Raw genomic sequence first — 16,820 nt, forward strand, 5'->3', positions numbered from 1 at the left:
ATTAACTCTCTTCTCACATCACACTGAGAAAATAGGATTTCCTTGGTAATACACACTTTCTATTTCAATATAAAAGAATACTCTGTGGGAATACTTTTTTCCCCACTGAAATTACTTCAGGGAGAATGGTTGATTTCAACTAAAACCTTTGTGGGGAGAACTACCTTGGCAATTTCCCTTCCTTTCTCTGATTCATGAGGGCCCCTTAAAATTATAGGGCCTTTGTAATAGAAGAACAAGATCCTTGACTCCAAGCCCTAGTTTCCTTTTAGAGATTTCACAGGAAGATATATGGCTGAGGAATACCGGGAAATCAGCGTGCCAGGCACACAGTATAGTCACAGAATCTCCTGAAATTGGGTGGAGAGTAGAGTCTGGAACATTTTCTCATCAGGATCACACTTCAGAAGCCATGTGTCAGTTGCATGAGTTGGGGGATTGGATGTGGGATTCTCAGGAGTAAGACTGGCAGATTAAAAATTAATAAGAAGATGGGCAAGGGAAGTAATTGTGGAATCACTGGAACCACACCCAAGAAATTTTTAGCAATGGGAGATCCAAGGGTGAAGTCAGGAGATAAATAAATCACGGAAGAGAACAGACCAGGGTAAACAGGCAAGAATGAAGCGAGAACATGTGAACACAATCAGGGCTTGTCTGAGGATCTGTCTGCTTGTTTTAGGGGTTCCAGAGGACCCACGCAGAATATATGCCTGCTTTGACTTTGAACAAAGATCTAGGTTGCCTCCCTGAAGTCTTGGCCTTCTCTGACTTCTTAAAGAAAGAAAAGCTTTATGAATGAAGGTAGAAGCCCTATCCCCTCCTCCATTTAAAGCTGGCCCGCAAGGCCAGGAGAGGGGGAAAAAAATTCCACAGGCCGGTGCCAGTCCAGTCCTTGAGAACACATTCGGTAGGAGAAGACTGATGATAAGCTTTGTGCCTTCATGTATGGAGACCACAGGTTGAAAACAAGACCAAAAGGACAAGATGTTTGAGGCATTGCCTAGATGAAGACTTGGGAAGAATGCATCCCAGCCCACACAGGGCCTGCACACCTCGGGCAGAAGCTGGCCTGTGCCATACTGTACTTAGCCTGTGCTCTCCAATTTCATCATTTCTGGCTCAAAATGGGACTGCAATTTTCATTTCTTTATGGGCTTAAGTAATCTATTGCAAATGTCACCAGCAGGCTGTAATGCATTCTTGCTGAGGAAACTGTTCTTTTTCTTCAGCAGCTTTCTGGTGGAAGATTTTCTGGGCCTGGTAACTGTTTTACATTAGCTATAATGGTGTTTACATTGGATGTACTGATGTTTAAATCACTGGACATATTTGTTATTAGCAGGGAGGCAGTGGCATTGTTTGGTATGAGTATTTGGGTGTAGGCACGGGGGAAGGGGCTTCTATTAGTATTGATAATATTTTACAAGAGAACTTGCAGAGATGTTTATAATAATAGCAATGCTGTTTATCTTGCCTGGATAATGTTGAAGCAACTTTAATTGTATTCATATTAAACATATCAATGTTGGAACTGATGTAATATGTTTAGCATTAATATGAAGGTTGCTATGTTGGGGGCTTTTGAGATAGAATTAAAGAACCAGAAAGACAATAGGACATATGGAAAACATTTGGGGGTTTTCTGTTCTTGTCTAACAAGAAGGATTAGTGCATTTGCCGAAATACAGTATAAGATGTACAGTGGGCTGTAATGCTAGCATCTGTTTCCCTTACGATGGAGTTCTCTTGGCTCATAAGCGTGTGCGCACGCGATTGCTCTGGGGTCCTTGCATTCTCATAAGTTCCACCAAAGCCCAAATGTCAGGGATACTTCAGATGCTTTGCAGCTGGCTGTCGCACCCAGAGATGTTTCAAAATGGATTTTGTAATGGCTTATAAAAGTCCCACATTGTGCACGGGCAGTTATTGAGTGTGATATAGTGTGCGCAAGAATGTTCCAAATTCCCTCCGCGCTGTATCCATCAATCTGGCTCTATTAGAGCTGGCAGGATAATGGCTGGAGTGAGGCTCTGGACTTTATCTCCGGCTGAAAGAAGCATCCTAATTATCCACTCATCAGTGCTACCCTACTCTTGGCTCAGAGGGACAGCTGCCAGATCAGACCCAGAAATTCCAAATCCACCCAGTCACTGCTCAGGCCCATGAAGGCCAACAGGCAAGAGTGGGTCCAACTCAGCTGGGAATTATGGTCCCAATAAATCCTGAAATCTATCTGAAGACCCAGTTGAAGGCACCATCCCGCTTAACCCCTCAAGGCTGGGTTTCCTGTTCCTCCTCCCTCTATTCCAGTCCAATCTCCTAACCTGAGTTGCTTCTCTGAGACCCTACAGAGAATGCTCATACCCAGCTCAGGCAAGGGCCTCAGTTTTCCCTAATGTGGAACACTATCTGCATCTCTCTCCTAGGGTCAGGGGAATAATTAAATGTTGGGGGTGGGAAGTGTAGTGGGGAAAACTAACGCTAAGTCCTTGGAGCACATTTATGCATTTATTATCAAACCAGTTGGAAAACTTAGTGGAATATTTAAGAAAAACCAGCTTCCTCACCAATAATATATCTGTTTCCTCGTAGAACAACAATATGGATAAAGAAATTACTTCACTATACAATACTTCTCACCTATATTATGCTGGAAGCGTATGTGCTGATCACTATTATGATTTTGATTCTCCATTTATTGATGAGGTAAAGGCACAGAAAATGGTTGCACTTGTCCACTTGCACACTCATGATGCTTGTACTCTTTGGTGCTGAGGACTCAGTCCAGAGAGCTGAGGCTCCCCTCTCCCTGTGGCTCAGAGAGAGAGGAGTTTGCCAGCTCCTCCACTTTCCCAGGCCACTTTGTTGCTTGCCTTGCAGGAATCCTCTAAGAGATCTGCGTATGTGGAAGGGAGCGGGGACACACAGGCGTACCTAGATAGAAAATAAGAGATTCGGAGAGCTTTGGAGACAGAAGAGACAGAGTGGTGTCATTTCCAAAAAGTAAGGAACAGCAGTGAGTGGGATGCGACATTAGTTTTTGAGGTGTGCTGGGGAATTTGGAAGAACCTGAATCATCTAAGGATGGGAAGGGTATTCTAGGCTGAGAACACAGGTGTAGGGATGGGAGGAATATGGGGGTGGGGTGGAGGTCATTTTCCTTAGGTTTCAGGGATCCCAATGACTATGGAAAGGGATGAAGTCACAGATCTTACAGAGTGCTGGTGGGGATCGTTTGGGAGCAAGCTGAGATGTTTCCAGAAATGAGGAGTAAAGAAAGCCAAAGGATCTCAGTAATACGACCGGTCAGGTTTCTAGAAGAATAAATGGAAATCTTTGATGAAAGTGGGAAGGAAAAGTGACCAATGACAGAGCTCCAGGCCAAAATAAGGCAGGCCCTTGACTAGAGTGGACAGAGGCAGAAAACATGCAGACTAGAAAGACCAGATGGGAGAAGCATGACCACCTCCTTTTCTCACCCCCACCCCGTGGGGCACTGATGGTAGAGTGCCTGTTGGTGAGGGAAGCTGGCACCGGTGAAAGGGGCTGAGACACAAGACATGTATGTCCCCGCAAGATTCTGCCCAGAGTGCACATCCAGGCACTGGTGGATGTCACCTCAGATAGAGGCACAGGCAGGTGTGGTCATTTTCTAAGGCAGACACAACAAAGGACAGAAGGGGTGGCTTGTGTCCCAGAAATGCCTTTTTTACCAGGGTGTGTGGAGTTGCAGTCACTGGTATCAACTGGGGTCTTCTGAGATTATTCTCACTGGCTGATGGATGGCTGCCTTTTCTGGTCTCCCTGGAATCCCCTCTTATATTTTCAAGTCCTCAATTTCTTTTCTTCTAGGGACACAAGTAGTATTAAATTGGGCTTTATGTTTACTATCTCTTTACAAACTCTCTCCAAATGCAGTCATAGTCTGAGGTATTGGGGAGTTAGAATTTTACTACTCATAATGGCAACACAATTTAGTCCATGACAGAGAAATTATCATTTCTCCCCATATGTCTAATGCCAATCCTCAAGTAGAGTAAATAAAATAAGACAGTATTCCAGGAAGCAGAAGACTTATCTTCCAGAATAACAGGCAGAAAGAGCCAAGTGAGGCTATAATCAGGTCCCCCAGTCCATTTGATAGGTTTGTTATGAAGATTAATTGGGTGAACACATATCCAGATCTTAGATGGTGTCACCAATGTCCAACCTGTGTTCAACAGGAACATCTTGGGCACTGGCTGGGAAGGAGACAGAGGTAACTGATGGCACATTGTTTTGTTTTTAATGAATTTTGTTTGCTATTTTATTTTTGTCTATGAACAACAAGGCTTAATCATTTCTCTCTACATTTTACAAAGTTTGTGGAAATGCGTACATTTGTCTTCTATTTATCCTCTTATGAGAGTAAAATTCATCCCATTGGCCCCAAAACGATAGCACAGCAGTAGGGTGTTCGCCTTTCTCACAGCCGACCCTTGTTCAATTCCTCTGCCCCTCTCAGAGAGCCCGGCAAGCTACTGAGCATATCTCGCCCGCACAGCAGAGCCTGGCAAGCTACCTGTGGCGTATTCGATATGCCAAAAACAGTAATAACAAGTCTCACAATGAGAGACATTACTGGAGCCCACTCAAACAAATCGATGAGCAACGGGATGACAGTGACAGTAACAGGGACAAAAGAAAATAAACAATATTAAAATATATTATAAATCTTTAGTCAAGACATATTGTGGGGCTTGTATAAAATTCTAATACAAATTATATGAAGGGAATATATTCTCTGATCATTTGTTTCATTGTCCAAAGGGATTTAATATTTTTTTTCCTTCTTTATTTTTGTTTTTGCTTTTTGCGTTTTGGGGGTTATGCCCAGAAGTGCTCAGGAGCCACTACTGAAGTCGTCTTATATTGTTCAGTGTTTGGGGATCAGTCCTGGCAGTGCTCAGCTGAGTCACTTATGCCAGGATCAAATCCAGGCCCTCTACATGCATCGCATGCACCCCAATCTGCTGAGTCAATTTTCTGGCTTCATATGTACAGACATTCCTCATTTTTCAGTGGTTCTGGAACTCTCTTTCTGGTGGCTCTGGAACTCTATTTTGGTTTTGGTGACTTACTAAATCAGACCGACTTGTTAGGAGAACTGATAAAGGGTTAAAATTTAGATATAAAAAATATTTTTTAATTATATTTTTTTTATAAAATAAATTGGGCTGGAGCGATAGCACAGCGGGTAGGGCATTTGCCTTGCATGCAGCCACCCGGGTTCAATTCCTCCACCCCTCTCAGAGAGACCAGCAAGCTACCGAGACTATCCCGCCCGCATGGAAGAGCCTGGCAAGCTCCCCATGGTGTATTTGATATGCCAAAAACAGTAACAACAAGTCTCACAATAGAGACATTACTGGTACCCGCTTGAGCAAATCAATGAGCAACGGGACAACAGTGATACAGCGCTACAGTGATAAAAAAAAAAATCACTAACTTAAGCATACCAGATCAAAATTCCCTTCTGTTTCAGCCTCAATGGACAGCTTATTGCTATTACACGTCACAAAGTACTCAGTCTCACGTGGCAGCTGCTAGCAAAGCATCTTTTAAAGTCTTCCACGTAAAGGCATTTTGTACTTAGGTCAGAGCAGGATTCATGTTCATTTTACCGTTTATGTAATATGTTTCGCAGTGTTGCTAAATAAACCAGTACGTGTTTCCTGTTCGTTCCCGGAAGTGTGGCCTACAAAGGATCAAGGGCCCTGGGAAGAGATCCAGCTGCCTTCTGCTCAGTTCCCTTTCTGTCCAAGTTGTTCTTTCCATCTCAGTAGGCACAGAGGGTCCTCGATAATAATTTCTGCTTGCCAGAGGCGTTGGCTTTTGCCAAAATTATGGAAAAGAACATCTTAAGCCAGAGGAAGTGATTACCAAATAAAAATTTAAAAAAAGAAATAGAGGAAGTGATTTCCCATGCAAGTGAGAGATTCAGAAGATAAGACCTCCTTAAAGTCCAGGAGGGAAGAAAAAATACTTTGCTTTGAAGAAGAAATGTCATGAGAAAAATGGATATAGAAAGTGTCAAAAGCTCTTGATATTTGGTTCAAGAGGGGAAGAAGGAAATGACCAAAAAAAAAAAATAGAAGAAAGAAAAAAAGAAAAAGTTTAAAGGAATATAGAGCTGGAAAAAAAAAAGGAGTTTAATTGTTTTGTGTATTTTTTTTTTAGAGAGTTGAATTTCTGTCTATAAGTGGGAATGGTGTAGGAAAGAGATGAATATCTAGTAGAGAAATTATAGTCACTCATGGAGAGGGTGTGGTTTTAAGTGAAATTTATCAAAATTTTGCTTCACTTTACTGCTTTTCCTTTCAGTTGCTTTTGTGCTTATTGTTTTGCTTGTTTTTATCAACAAGAAAAGAACTTTGTTCCTAACATGGTCCTAAAGAAATTACATGTTATTGGGTCAGATGTGGACCCCTCATAAGAAGGAAACTCTTTAAAGAGAACTAGATCAGGGAACAGAGAGAATATGTGAGTTATGGCATTCACTTTGCATGCAGCCGACCCGGGTTTGACCCCCAGCACCACATAAGGTCTCCAAGCCCCACAAGTACAAAGCCAGGAGTAAACCCAGAGCACAGATTAGTGTGTCCCCAAAAACCAAGAAAGAAAAAAGACAAGAAAAGAAGACTGAATCAAAATGGTAAATATTACAACCAAATTTATCACATTTTATTTAGAATGGCTTTATAAATAATGGTTAGTTTTTATCTGCTTTTAAAATTGTATTGAATTAAAATGTACATTAAATAACGACATCCATGTGAAACCTGTTGAAATCTTACACACACACACACACACACACACACATGCACATGCACACACACACACAACCTTCCAAGAAGATTTTGATGCCTTCAATTTAATCCCTAATTCCTGTAAGCAGTAAAGACCTTAGAGGCAACAGATGAAGACTCCTGTTCCTGAACTCAATAAAAAAATGAAATTTACCAAACTATTACTTTTTCTCAGCATAACATCTGTGAGGGTCATCTAGGTAGTAGATTCATTATTTTGTTCATGTTTTATTGCTTTATTTTATTACTATATTGCAAGGTATGTGGCCATCCTTCTATTAATAGACATCTGGATGCTTCTTTTTTGGATTCTATGAATAAAGGCACTGTGAGTCTGCTAAAAAGTGTCTGTGGGAGACAGGCATATTTTGTCTGTCATGGGCATGTCTGGGAATGGTGCAGATAAGTCCTAGATAAGTGTCAGTTTAGTTGTATGAAATAGGAGCAGAGGTATTAAGGTTGGGGACTTCTCCATAACCTAGAGGATAAGACCAGAGGTCAGAACTTAAAAACACTTGGTGTCTTCTTCTATTTCCCTTGTCCATTTTTCTGACCTCTCACTGTAAGCTCTCTCACACATGCCCAGTGGCTCTCTGAATGCTTAATGGTCTCAAATCTCTAGGTCTGTGCTCTTGCCTTTTATAACTGTGGTATCTTTTTCTCCTTCTCATTGGAAACCTCCTATTTTCCCCTTAATATTCTAAGCAAAATTACTCCTTCAGCTAATATTTCTATGCTCTTTTCTCTCCTCTCCAGTCAGTAGCATTTTCATCATACTCTCAGGCTTTGGCACATACCTCTCCTCGCTCAATCACTCACTATTGAGGTTACTCAGTTAAAAACTATCACCTCCTCCAAAGAAAAGCCTGTGTCCTGGTCATTTCTTTTCTCAAATCAGCACAAAACTTCAAATAAAAAGGGGTCTTAACAAATATTTTTAATACTTAATGAATGAGTTGAATTTAGATTTTTTTATAAAGAGACAAGGACGCTATCCTAATTTTCTTTTCTGCTTAGTGATATAACAACAAGAGTGATACAACACTCTTAGTGATACAACACCATTCTGTGACATTTCAAGTGGAATCACTTGTCTTCTGCAACAAAAAGTGAAGGCAAAAGTGGACAAGAAATAGAAATGGAACCTCAGTGACAAGTTCCTTCTCTCCTCCAAGGAATGCATTTTCCAAACTCTAAAAGACACCAGGGTGATTCATTGGCCATATCCCGTAACAGCAAACACTCAACTACAAACTATTATATCTTTTTTTTTTTTGGCAAACTGTCTAGATATTTCTAAATATCCAGATGTTCCGCCTAATATAACCCAAACAAGTCTGATTCTTTGTCACATTTTATTAAGATATTTAGTATCATGGAAACAGAACGTTGGTTGAGTTGTAAATTCAGGAAAAATAGAGGCAGGGTAGAAACTTTGACCTGCTTACTGGCCGCTTGAGGATGCCTAGAGATGAGAGAAGAGTAAAGAGCTCTAGTTGAGATATGTCATCATTAAATTCAGCCAGTCCCAAGGGCATCCTGGGTAGTATGCTTTCTGCTGGCTGCACACAAGCATATGAGGAACTTCTGTCTCTTCAATCTCTCCCAACTCTGCTGGAAAACAAGCACCATTCCTCGACATAAGAGGCACTTTCAACCTCTTATGCATGATCTGTGCTCTAAAGTTTCTTCTCCCAATTTTTACTCAGTTCATCTTTTCAGTTCCAGCATCCTAGATAATCCCACCCCCAAGCTGAGCTGGACGTGACCCTTTCACCCTTTTCTCTCAATTTATTCTATGTCCAAATCCTTTCAAGAGTCAGCTGCAAAACCCTCTCCCTGTAGAAAGTGGCCTCATGCGATCCAGAACCACCAACCTCTCCACTCTCTCTTCCAATTTGTGGAAAGTCCTTTCAAGGTAGCATCCATATTGCAATATATTGCGTCCCAGGAATAAAATGTTACTGTTACTGTCATCCCGTTGCTCATCGATTTGTTCGAGTGGGCACCAGTAAGTCAATCATTATGAGACTTATTGTTACTGTTTTTGGCATATCAAATATGCCACGGGTAGCTTGCCAAACTCTGCCGTGATGGTGAGATACTCTCTGTAGTTTGCCAAGCTCTCCGAGAGGGGCGGAGGGATCGAACACAGGTTGGCCGAGTGAAAGGCCAACACCCTACCGCTGTGCTATCACTCCAGCCCAAGAACAAAATGACAAATGCAATATATTGACTAAGTGGGAACTGAAAAGATATTTCAGGATTAAAGAACTTGACTTGCACGGAGCAGACCCCAGTTTAATTCCCCAAAACTGCATGTGATCCCCTGAGAAGCACCAGGAGTGATCCCTGAGCACAGAGGCAGGTGTTAATCCTAAGCACTACCAAGTATAGCCAAAGCAAAGCATAATATTGACTAAACATGAAAATTTCAATTTGTGACCTGTGGCTATAGTCTGTGTATAGCTACAGGGGACAGGGAAGGAGTTCTGGATTAGGAGATAGCTGATCTGCGTTTCTCACTGGATCTGCCATCTCCTGGCTCTATGTCTAAAGGACAAGTTTCCCACCCCTCTAGGTCTTAGTGACCTCATTTGTAAAATAGCAGGGACTTTGCAATTGGGGTAATGGGATAGCTGCTAAATCAGTTAAACCATAGGAGATCTGGAGGGAAGTTCGATCAACATTTCTCTTCTGAATTAGAGACGCATGACTCATTTTGGATATGCCTTTTTTGTTTATAAAAAGGTGCCTTCTCTCTTCAATATACCAGAACCAATTATTCCTTTCCCCACTTGATCAAAGATGCCATTCCCTGAGATCTCTAGAGCCAGGACAGATCCAGTCTCTGAAAGAAGACTGAGCAATTTGCAAAAAGAATACAGACTAGAAGTGCTATTTAGGACAGTGGTAGATGGTCTTGGGCATTTGGGGGGTCATGAAGGTACAGTAATCTTGTATGACAAAACCATGTAACCATGTTATCTAAGATTTATTTTTAAAACACAATATAGTAATAATCATTTTAAACAAAATAGTAGCCTTTCTTACCTCCAAAAGAAAATTATTTTAATCTTTTAACCTTATTTTATGAGAGTAACTTCCAAGCAATACAGTGGGAGTTGAAGGGGTACTTCTGGAAATAACTAACCAATCAGATTATATTGTTGAATGCTTGGGTTTTAGGTGCCATTCTCTTAAGGATGTGGTTCTTGGGGCCAACACAACCACCCAATGATGCTCAAGGACCACTAACTTCACTTGGATGATGTTAGAGGGCCACCAAGGGCCACACCTAGGAATTCTGGGAATCAAACAAGAGTCCCCTCAGACTCTAGGCTGCGTATGTTTTAAAATTTAAGAGGAACTACACAATGGGAGAGACGGTGTCTTCCCCTGCAGATATGGCCACTCACTGACCACAAGAGAGACATGCTTCCAAGGGACCTACAAGTCCCTTCAGGGCGCAAAGCACAGAAATTACACAACACTGTGCCCCAGCCAAGAGAAGAGAAAGCACTGCTTCCTATATTCAGGGATGGTTTCCTAATTAACATTTCTCCTTCCAAACAACATTGCTGCTCATATTTCAGAATGGCTCACGTCCTTGAAAATTCCCATTGGAATACAATTTGATCTCTAGTTATCAAGCATTCGCCTAATATTGATCATTGGAATGAAGATTCCTACCATCTCAGAAATGGGATGACTGAAGTTTGGCAATCGGGGTTTTTGTTCTCAGCTGTTCAATTTTCAAAAGCAACAACGGATTGGAGAATATCAAAAGCCAACACCTTGCATTCCATTACAGCACCAGGGCATCATGGGGGAAATATTGCCCATACATGCCAGGTCCAGTCAGGTGATTTTGGTGAGGTGTTTGTTCCTAACTTCTGTGTCATGTGGGAGTCTAGTTAGAGCAAGATGGACAGGTTCCTAGGTTTCTGTTCTCTGTACAGCAAGAAACTCCAGGGCTGGAATTAAGGCTGAATTATTTCTACCTGAATTATTTCTCTGTTGTTGTTGCTGTCCGGTGATCACACTCAACAATGCACTGGGGAGTTGTGGGCACCAGGGCCACCTCTAGCAACGCTGGAAGTTCGTGCTGGAAGTCCAACAACTCTGTATATCCCAGGGATCAAACCCAGAGCCTACTGTTTGCAAGACATGTGCTCTACCCATGGACCCATATTCTTGGCCTCCAGCTTAGAATATTTATATATCACCAGTTTCCTACCTGGCCTGGTGTGACACAGTCCTATGTCAATGTTTAATAAGGATTGAAGGTTTTATCAAACTGAGACTCGGAGGACAGGCAAACACAAGGAAAGCGTTTGGCCTTTTAGCACGGAAGCAGTGAATAGCTTCTGCCACACTAAAATGCTTAGTCACCGGAGAATTGGACTTGGGCTTCTTAAATCATGCTCTGACTCAGATGAGGATTCCTTCCTGAGCCTGGGGTAGGGCTGAGCCTCATCCTGGGAGGCCCAGGGTTCTGGCTGCAAAGAGAAGAGGGTTGTGCTGTCTGAGAGCTTAACGACATCTGCCTAGCCCTCTGGAGGGCAAGTCAATACATCTTTGCTGTGGGCCTGCTGAGCTATGAAGCTTCCCTTGTTGTCTGCAGAGAGGATGCTTCCTGACCTCTCTCCCCTCATCCCTTTCCCTTCCCGCTTTTCTCCTTTACCTCCTAGATCATATACAATGGCAGGTTGCATAAAAGCCGCAAATTCCAAGCTATATGTAGCCGAGAGCGGCTGTTTGTCCCAAAATACCACGTCGCTGACTACAGCAAACACAAATTATAAGCTTCATCCAATCACAGTTACAGGACCAGTCATTTTTGGTTTCCAAAAATGACGGTGAGTGCGTGCTTCTGCAGCTGGCAGTGGCACCGGTCTGGTTTCAGATCTCAAGTGTGCACAGATGCACAGGGAGACTAGCATCCCGAGTGACCGGTTCAGAAAGGGAAATAGGAACAGGAAGAGAGGAAGTACAACTCACCAGACGTGCTCCACTGGTATGGATCTCAGAAATAAATTATTTTAAATCGTGGGGTTCTATTGCCACCACACCCAAGAGGCCCAGCACTCTTATTGCAGGTACATCATTTACTGATGTCAAAGAAGACAGCAAATCAAAGGTGACAACAGAGGGGAAAACAAATGGTCACCCCGTAGACTGGAGCAAAAGCAGATGGCAGTGACCTGGGCAACAGAGAGCTAAGCCTGGAAACTGACACGGCAATTGCTTCGTGACCTTGAGTGTGTCAGCCCATTTTTTCTGAGTGACCTTGTGAGTGAAGGTGAGGCAGGTAATACCGCCCACCTCTTTGTGTTATCTTGAGAATAAAGATGAGGGGACCTGGGCAAGTGTCAGTCACATGATTGTCACAGAGCAGCCTGGATAAAGAGCAGTTAGTCAGGAGCTGGAGCGCGGGTCTCTTGCTCTGGTGTCTGTTCTAACCATTTTTATTTGCTTTTCATCTCTTCAGATGGGCTTTCATTGGTAGGAACTGGCAGGAAGCATCCCAGCTTGTGGCTTCCATCTTGTGCTCCAAACTTGCAGGAGGAACTGGGATCAGGACTCAAGTACAGCCACTCAGAATAATCAGGAGTACCCCTGGGGTCCCAGAGCACCTGTGCACACTCAAAGGGGGCTCCTCTCTTCAATCAATATCCCAAAAAGTGTGTTTCAGTGATATTCTGTGCTAAAGCATAAAGCATACAGCAAAGCACAGCCACATAAATATCTGCGTTCCTCCACACCCGATAGGTTTGCAGAGGGTCTGAGCTCACGAGCTTCTCCAACCTGACTCTTCAGGCAAGCAAAAAGGGTGGACAAAGCTACCAGTGGCTGAAAGTAATAACAATGAAACAATGAACCGTCCAAACTCAAACTGACTTTTTCACTTCCAGAAATTAAAAATACATCAGCCTCTTTTTTCTTTACTTCAATTGCATGAGGCCCTGGCCACCAAAAGGTCCTTCAAAATAAACCACTGGGATCTTGAAATCAGACCATTGTACTCTGAGTAAAACTGGAAATCCAACTCTCCCCTTTCAGAAAAGAGAGGGTTCTGATGAGCTGTTGAGGCTCCCTTGATGGTCTAACATTCTGCTATGTTGAGACCAAGTTGTTTTGGAAAATGGGAGGAGAGAAGGAACTGTCATAAGGCACATCCTTATTTTTACCTGCATCATTGTTGGAGCATTGTTGATCAGCATTGTTTGAGCAAACAGATGAATGCTCCACTGCCCTCCAGACCAGCAGTGGAGTTCGCCAGAGTTCATATTGCATTGTGGAAAAATGGACAACACTTTGGAGCTCAGGAAACTTAAGCACCAGATATAGTTCCTGAGTTAATTGATTTTTCACATCAAAGTAAAATTTCTTGAAAAAATGATAGTAGCAATAAAACTAACATTTGCTGAGTCTCCACTCTGTGTTAACAATTATACTTAGACATCCCATCTCTCTTTTTTTTCCCACACTTGTCACCTTTATTTATCAAGGAAGACCCAGCCAGAGCAATTAAGGAAAAGAATAAAAGCCTCCAAATTGGAAAGATAGAAATGAAACTGTCATTACATGTAGGTTTTACTGTACAGGGAATTTATATACACACATATTAGAAAAATCAAAATTCCTAAATGAATCCAGCACAATTACAGGTTACAAAATCAGTATATTCAAATATGCTGCACTTCTATACACAAATCTAGGATCAGAAAGAAATATGAAAAGAATTCAATTTATAGTTGCACCAAAAAGAATAAAATCCTTTGTGATTAATTTAAACAAATAAAGGTGTATCTACTGAAAACTGTAAGACACTTAGAAAAAAGTTTTCAAAAGACACAGAGAAATGGAAAGATATCCCATATTCATGGAATGAAAGAATTAATATTTTTTAATTTTCCATACTACGAAAAATAAGCAGCAAGTTTTTAAAATTAATGAGTCACCATGAGGGTGCAGTTACAGAGTTTCATGCCTGTGTTACAGTTATACAATACTCAAGTATCCATCCCTCCACCAGTGCCCATTCTCCTCCACCGATGATTTCAGGGTCCCCCCCATGCTCTCCCCCCACCCATGACAGGGAAGTATTTATTGTTCTCTCTCTCCTTTTGACATCCTATCTCTTATTTCAGTTCATGTTCAGACAAAAAAAATCCTATAATATAGGTATTTTTATAGCAATGAAAGTAATATTTGGAAATAAAGTAACTTACCCAAAGTATTTCTCTTCTTTATGATGTCAGAATGCTCTGTGTTAAACTTGCTCAAATAAAATACACAAACAAGGGCTAAAAATTACTTGTTTTGTTCATCCTAGCTCCATTTTTTTCCTGTCCGTTCTTTTCTATTGCTTTCCTATTTTCTCTCTCTTCTTCTGCTGATAACTAATTTCTGCATTTTCCAATAGTATAAAGTAATCTTGTAAACCATTTTTTGAATGACAGAGAAATACAGAGAAGAAGACAAAAAAAATAAAAACAATGGCTGGGCAGTTGCAAGCTCAACATGAGAATTCAAATCCTAAGAAATGCAGAGGTGGAACTAAAAGCTGGAATACTTCTTTAGAAGAACTTAGCTTGTTGATAAATGGTTCAGAGAGTGGAAATCCAAGAGTATGGTCCTCACTTGATAACAGAGAGTAATTCTTGACTGTTGACCAAGGAAAATGGAATGTTCTAGTACTTCATTAGGAGGACAGCTATGGCTTCCAGAAAGTAGCATTATGTCTACCAAAAACCTCAAGAACCTGAAAAGAACCATCTACAAACCACTGACTAAGAGAGCAAGGCAGAAGACAAAGCTCTCTTGAGAGTTAGTAAGAAGTAGTCCTAAGAGTATTGTAAAAAGGCAGAGTTCATTTATAACATGAAAATTGGAGTTGAGTTTAAGAAGGCCACATGAAGTTACAAATTATAAGTGGGAGAAAGTAAAAAGGAAATGAAAGTTAAATGTCCTATTCTGGCCACTTTTGTGCTGTATGTTTCACATCCTTTCACTTATTTAATTAGAATGACATCCCTCCAAGCCTGACCTTCTTATTCTCTTGTTGTTAAGAGGGGAGTTAGGTTACAGATGTTTATTTATAACCTGGACAATGGAGCAGGTCATAGAACAGAACTCTTGACCAGGAGACATGTTCCCTAGTAAAATCTAGTTCTCCCTGCCTAACGTTACCACTTAGGAAAAATGAGTCAAGTTGTTCACCCTGACTCACCCAATTACGGATGTTTATCTTAAATGAACACTAACCCCCAAATCAAATGGCCTCATTTTTTAACTTGGCAAATTAATCTAAAGCTTGTGGGGAAAATAAGTGCACAAGAAGTGTGCATTAAAAAAGAAAATGCTGAAAAATAAGCAATAACCCAATCTGACTTAAGAATTAAACCAAATAATGAAACAGCAAGAGTGAAATTTTACAGTACTCAAAGAATGAAGCCTATGAATTTTTTTAAGAGGAAAAATGCAGACAGAATGCTGTAGTATTATATCCAAGTAAGCATCAAAACTAATAGAAATTCAATGCTTATTTAATAATTATTTTTATGTAACTGGGTCACAATTCAGAGATATATATAAAAAATTAAGAAATAAAATTGAAATGGCCACTGAAGTAACAATAATAACAGAATATTCAATCAGAAATTATGAGGACTGTTTATTTTATAAACAGCAAATAAATTCAAGTACTTTTAAGGGAACAAAAAAATCCACTATATAGAAACTTTTCTGCAATAAAATATAACTCTTTTTAATAAAAACAAATGCTTTTGAAATAAAGGGAAAGCTAATCCTAAAAATATGGCACAGATGGTTTGATTTAATATTTATAAAGTTTTCAGACAGCAGTACAGTTAGAATATAATAAAGCAGTAGATAAAGTGCAATTAACACAAGGACAATCATACAGAACAAAATTCACCTTCAATTTCCAAAAATAAAAATGTAATAAGTCATTCTTATGAAACTGAATTGATTTTAGTTTCATTCTTTTAGAAAACAATTAAATTTATGTCTACATATATAGAAACGAAAATAAGAGAACAAAATTACTAAGACTATTTTATGACTCTGATCCAGTAAATCAATCTTTAAAATGTATCTAAATAATATAACGCAAAAGAATAAAACTTAATATGCACAAAGATGCTCTTGGTGACATTATCAAATAGTTAAAAAAAACGGGAGAGAGAAAAAAGAGCAAGAAAAGAGAGAGAGGAAGGAAGGAATGAAGGAAGAAAGGAAGGAAGGAAGGAAGGAAGGAAGGAAGGAAGGAAGGAAGGAAGGAAGGAAGGAAGGAAGGAAGGAAGGAAGGAAGGAAGGGAGTGAGTGAACAGTAAGGGCAGGAAGAAAGAAGGAGAGGGCAGAAAGGAATGATTAAAAGTATGAAGTAGTGAAATTATTGTGGTGTAACGACCGGATGGGATATTAGACAGATTTTATAAGATTATGTAACAACAGTTTGCAGTGGGGAAAAGGGCAGTTCACAAGGACAAATGTCAACTGAGTTTGCAAATGTGCACACACCCACATGAACACACATAGTACATGTGCAGGAGGTCTGCAAATGTAAAGCACATAACATGTACACCTACCTTTATGCATGTTTGTGCAATGGCGGGTGTATTTCTTCTTTAGCTTTACAAAGAAATTTGATGAATATTCTCCACATTTTAAATTCCCTCTAGTCATCTGCTGAAACTTAAGCCATAAGTTAAAAATCTTAAAATCTGATGATCTAAGTAAGACATTTCTAAGCATCCACAAGACATCCACAAGATACCAAAATGCTAGCAGATGGTTCTAAATGCCACCATATCTCATTACTCCAAAGATGAAATCCATAGAACAGAGCATTATTTCATTGCTTGTGGGGCAGAATACAGGGCGGAAAGATTCTCAGTCCCTCCTGATAATTAAGTTTCCTTGGTTGGATCTGACAGC

The sequence above is a fragment of the Sorex araneus genome, chromosome 1 (genome assembly GCF_027595985.1).
Source record: "Sorex araneus isolate mSorAra2 chromosome 1, mSorAra2.pri, whole genome shotgun sequence".
Lineage (NCBI taxonomy): Eukaryota > Metazoa > Chordata > Mammalia > Eulipotyphla > Soricidae > Sorex > Sorex araneus.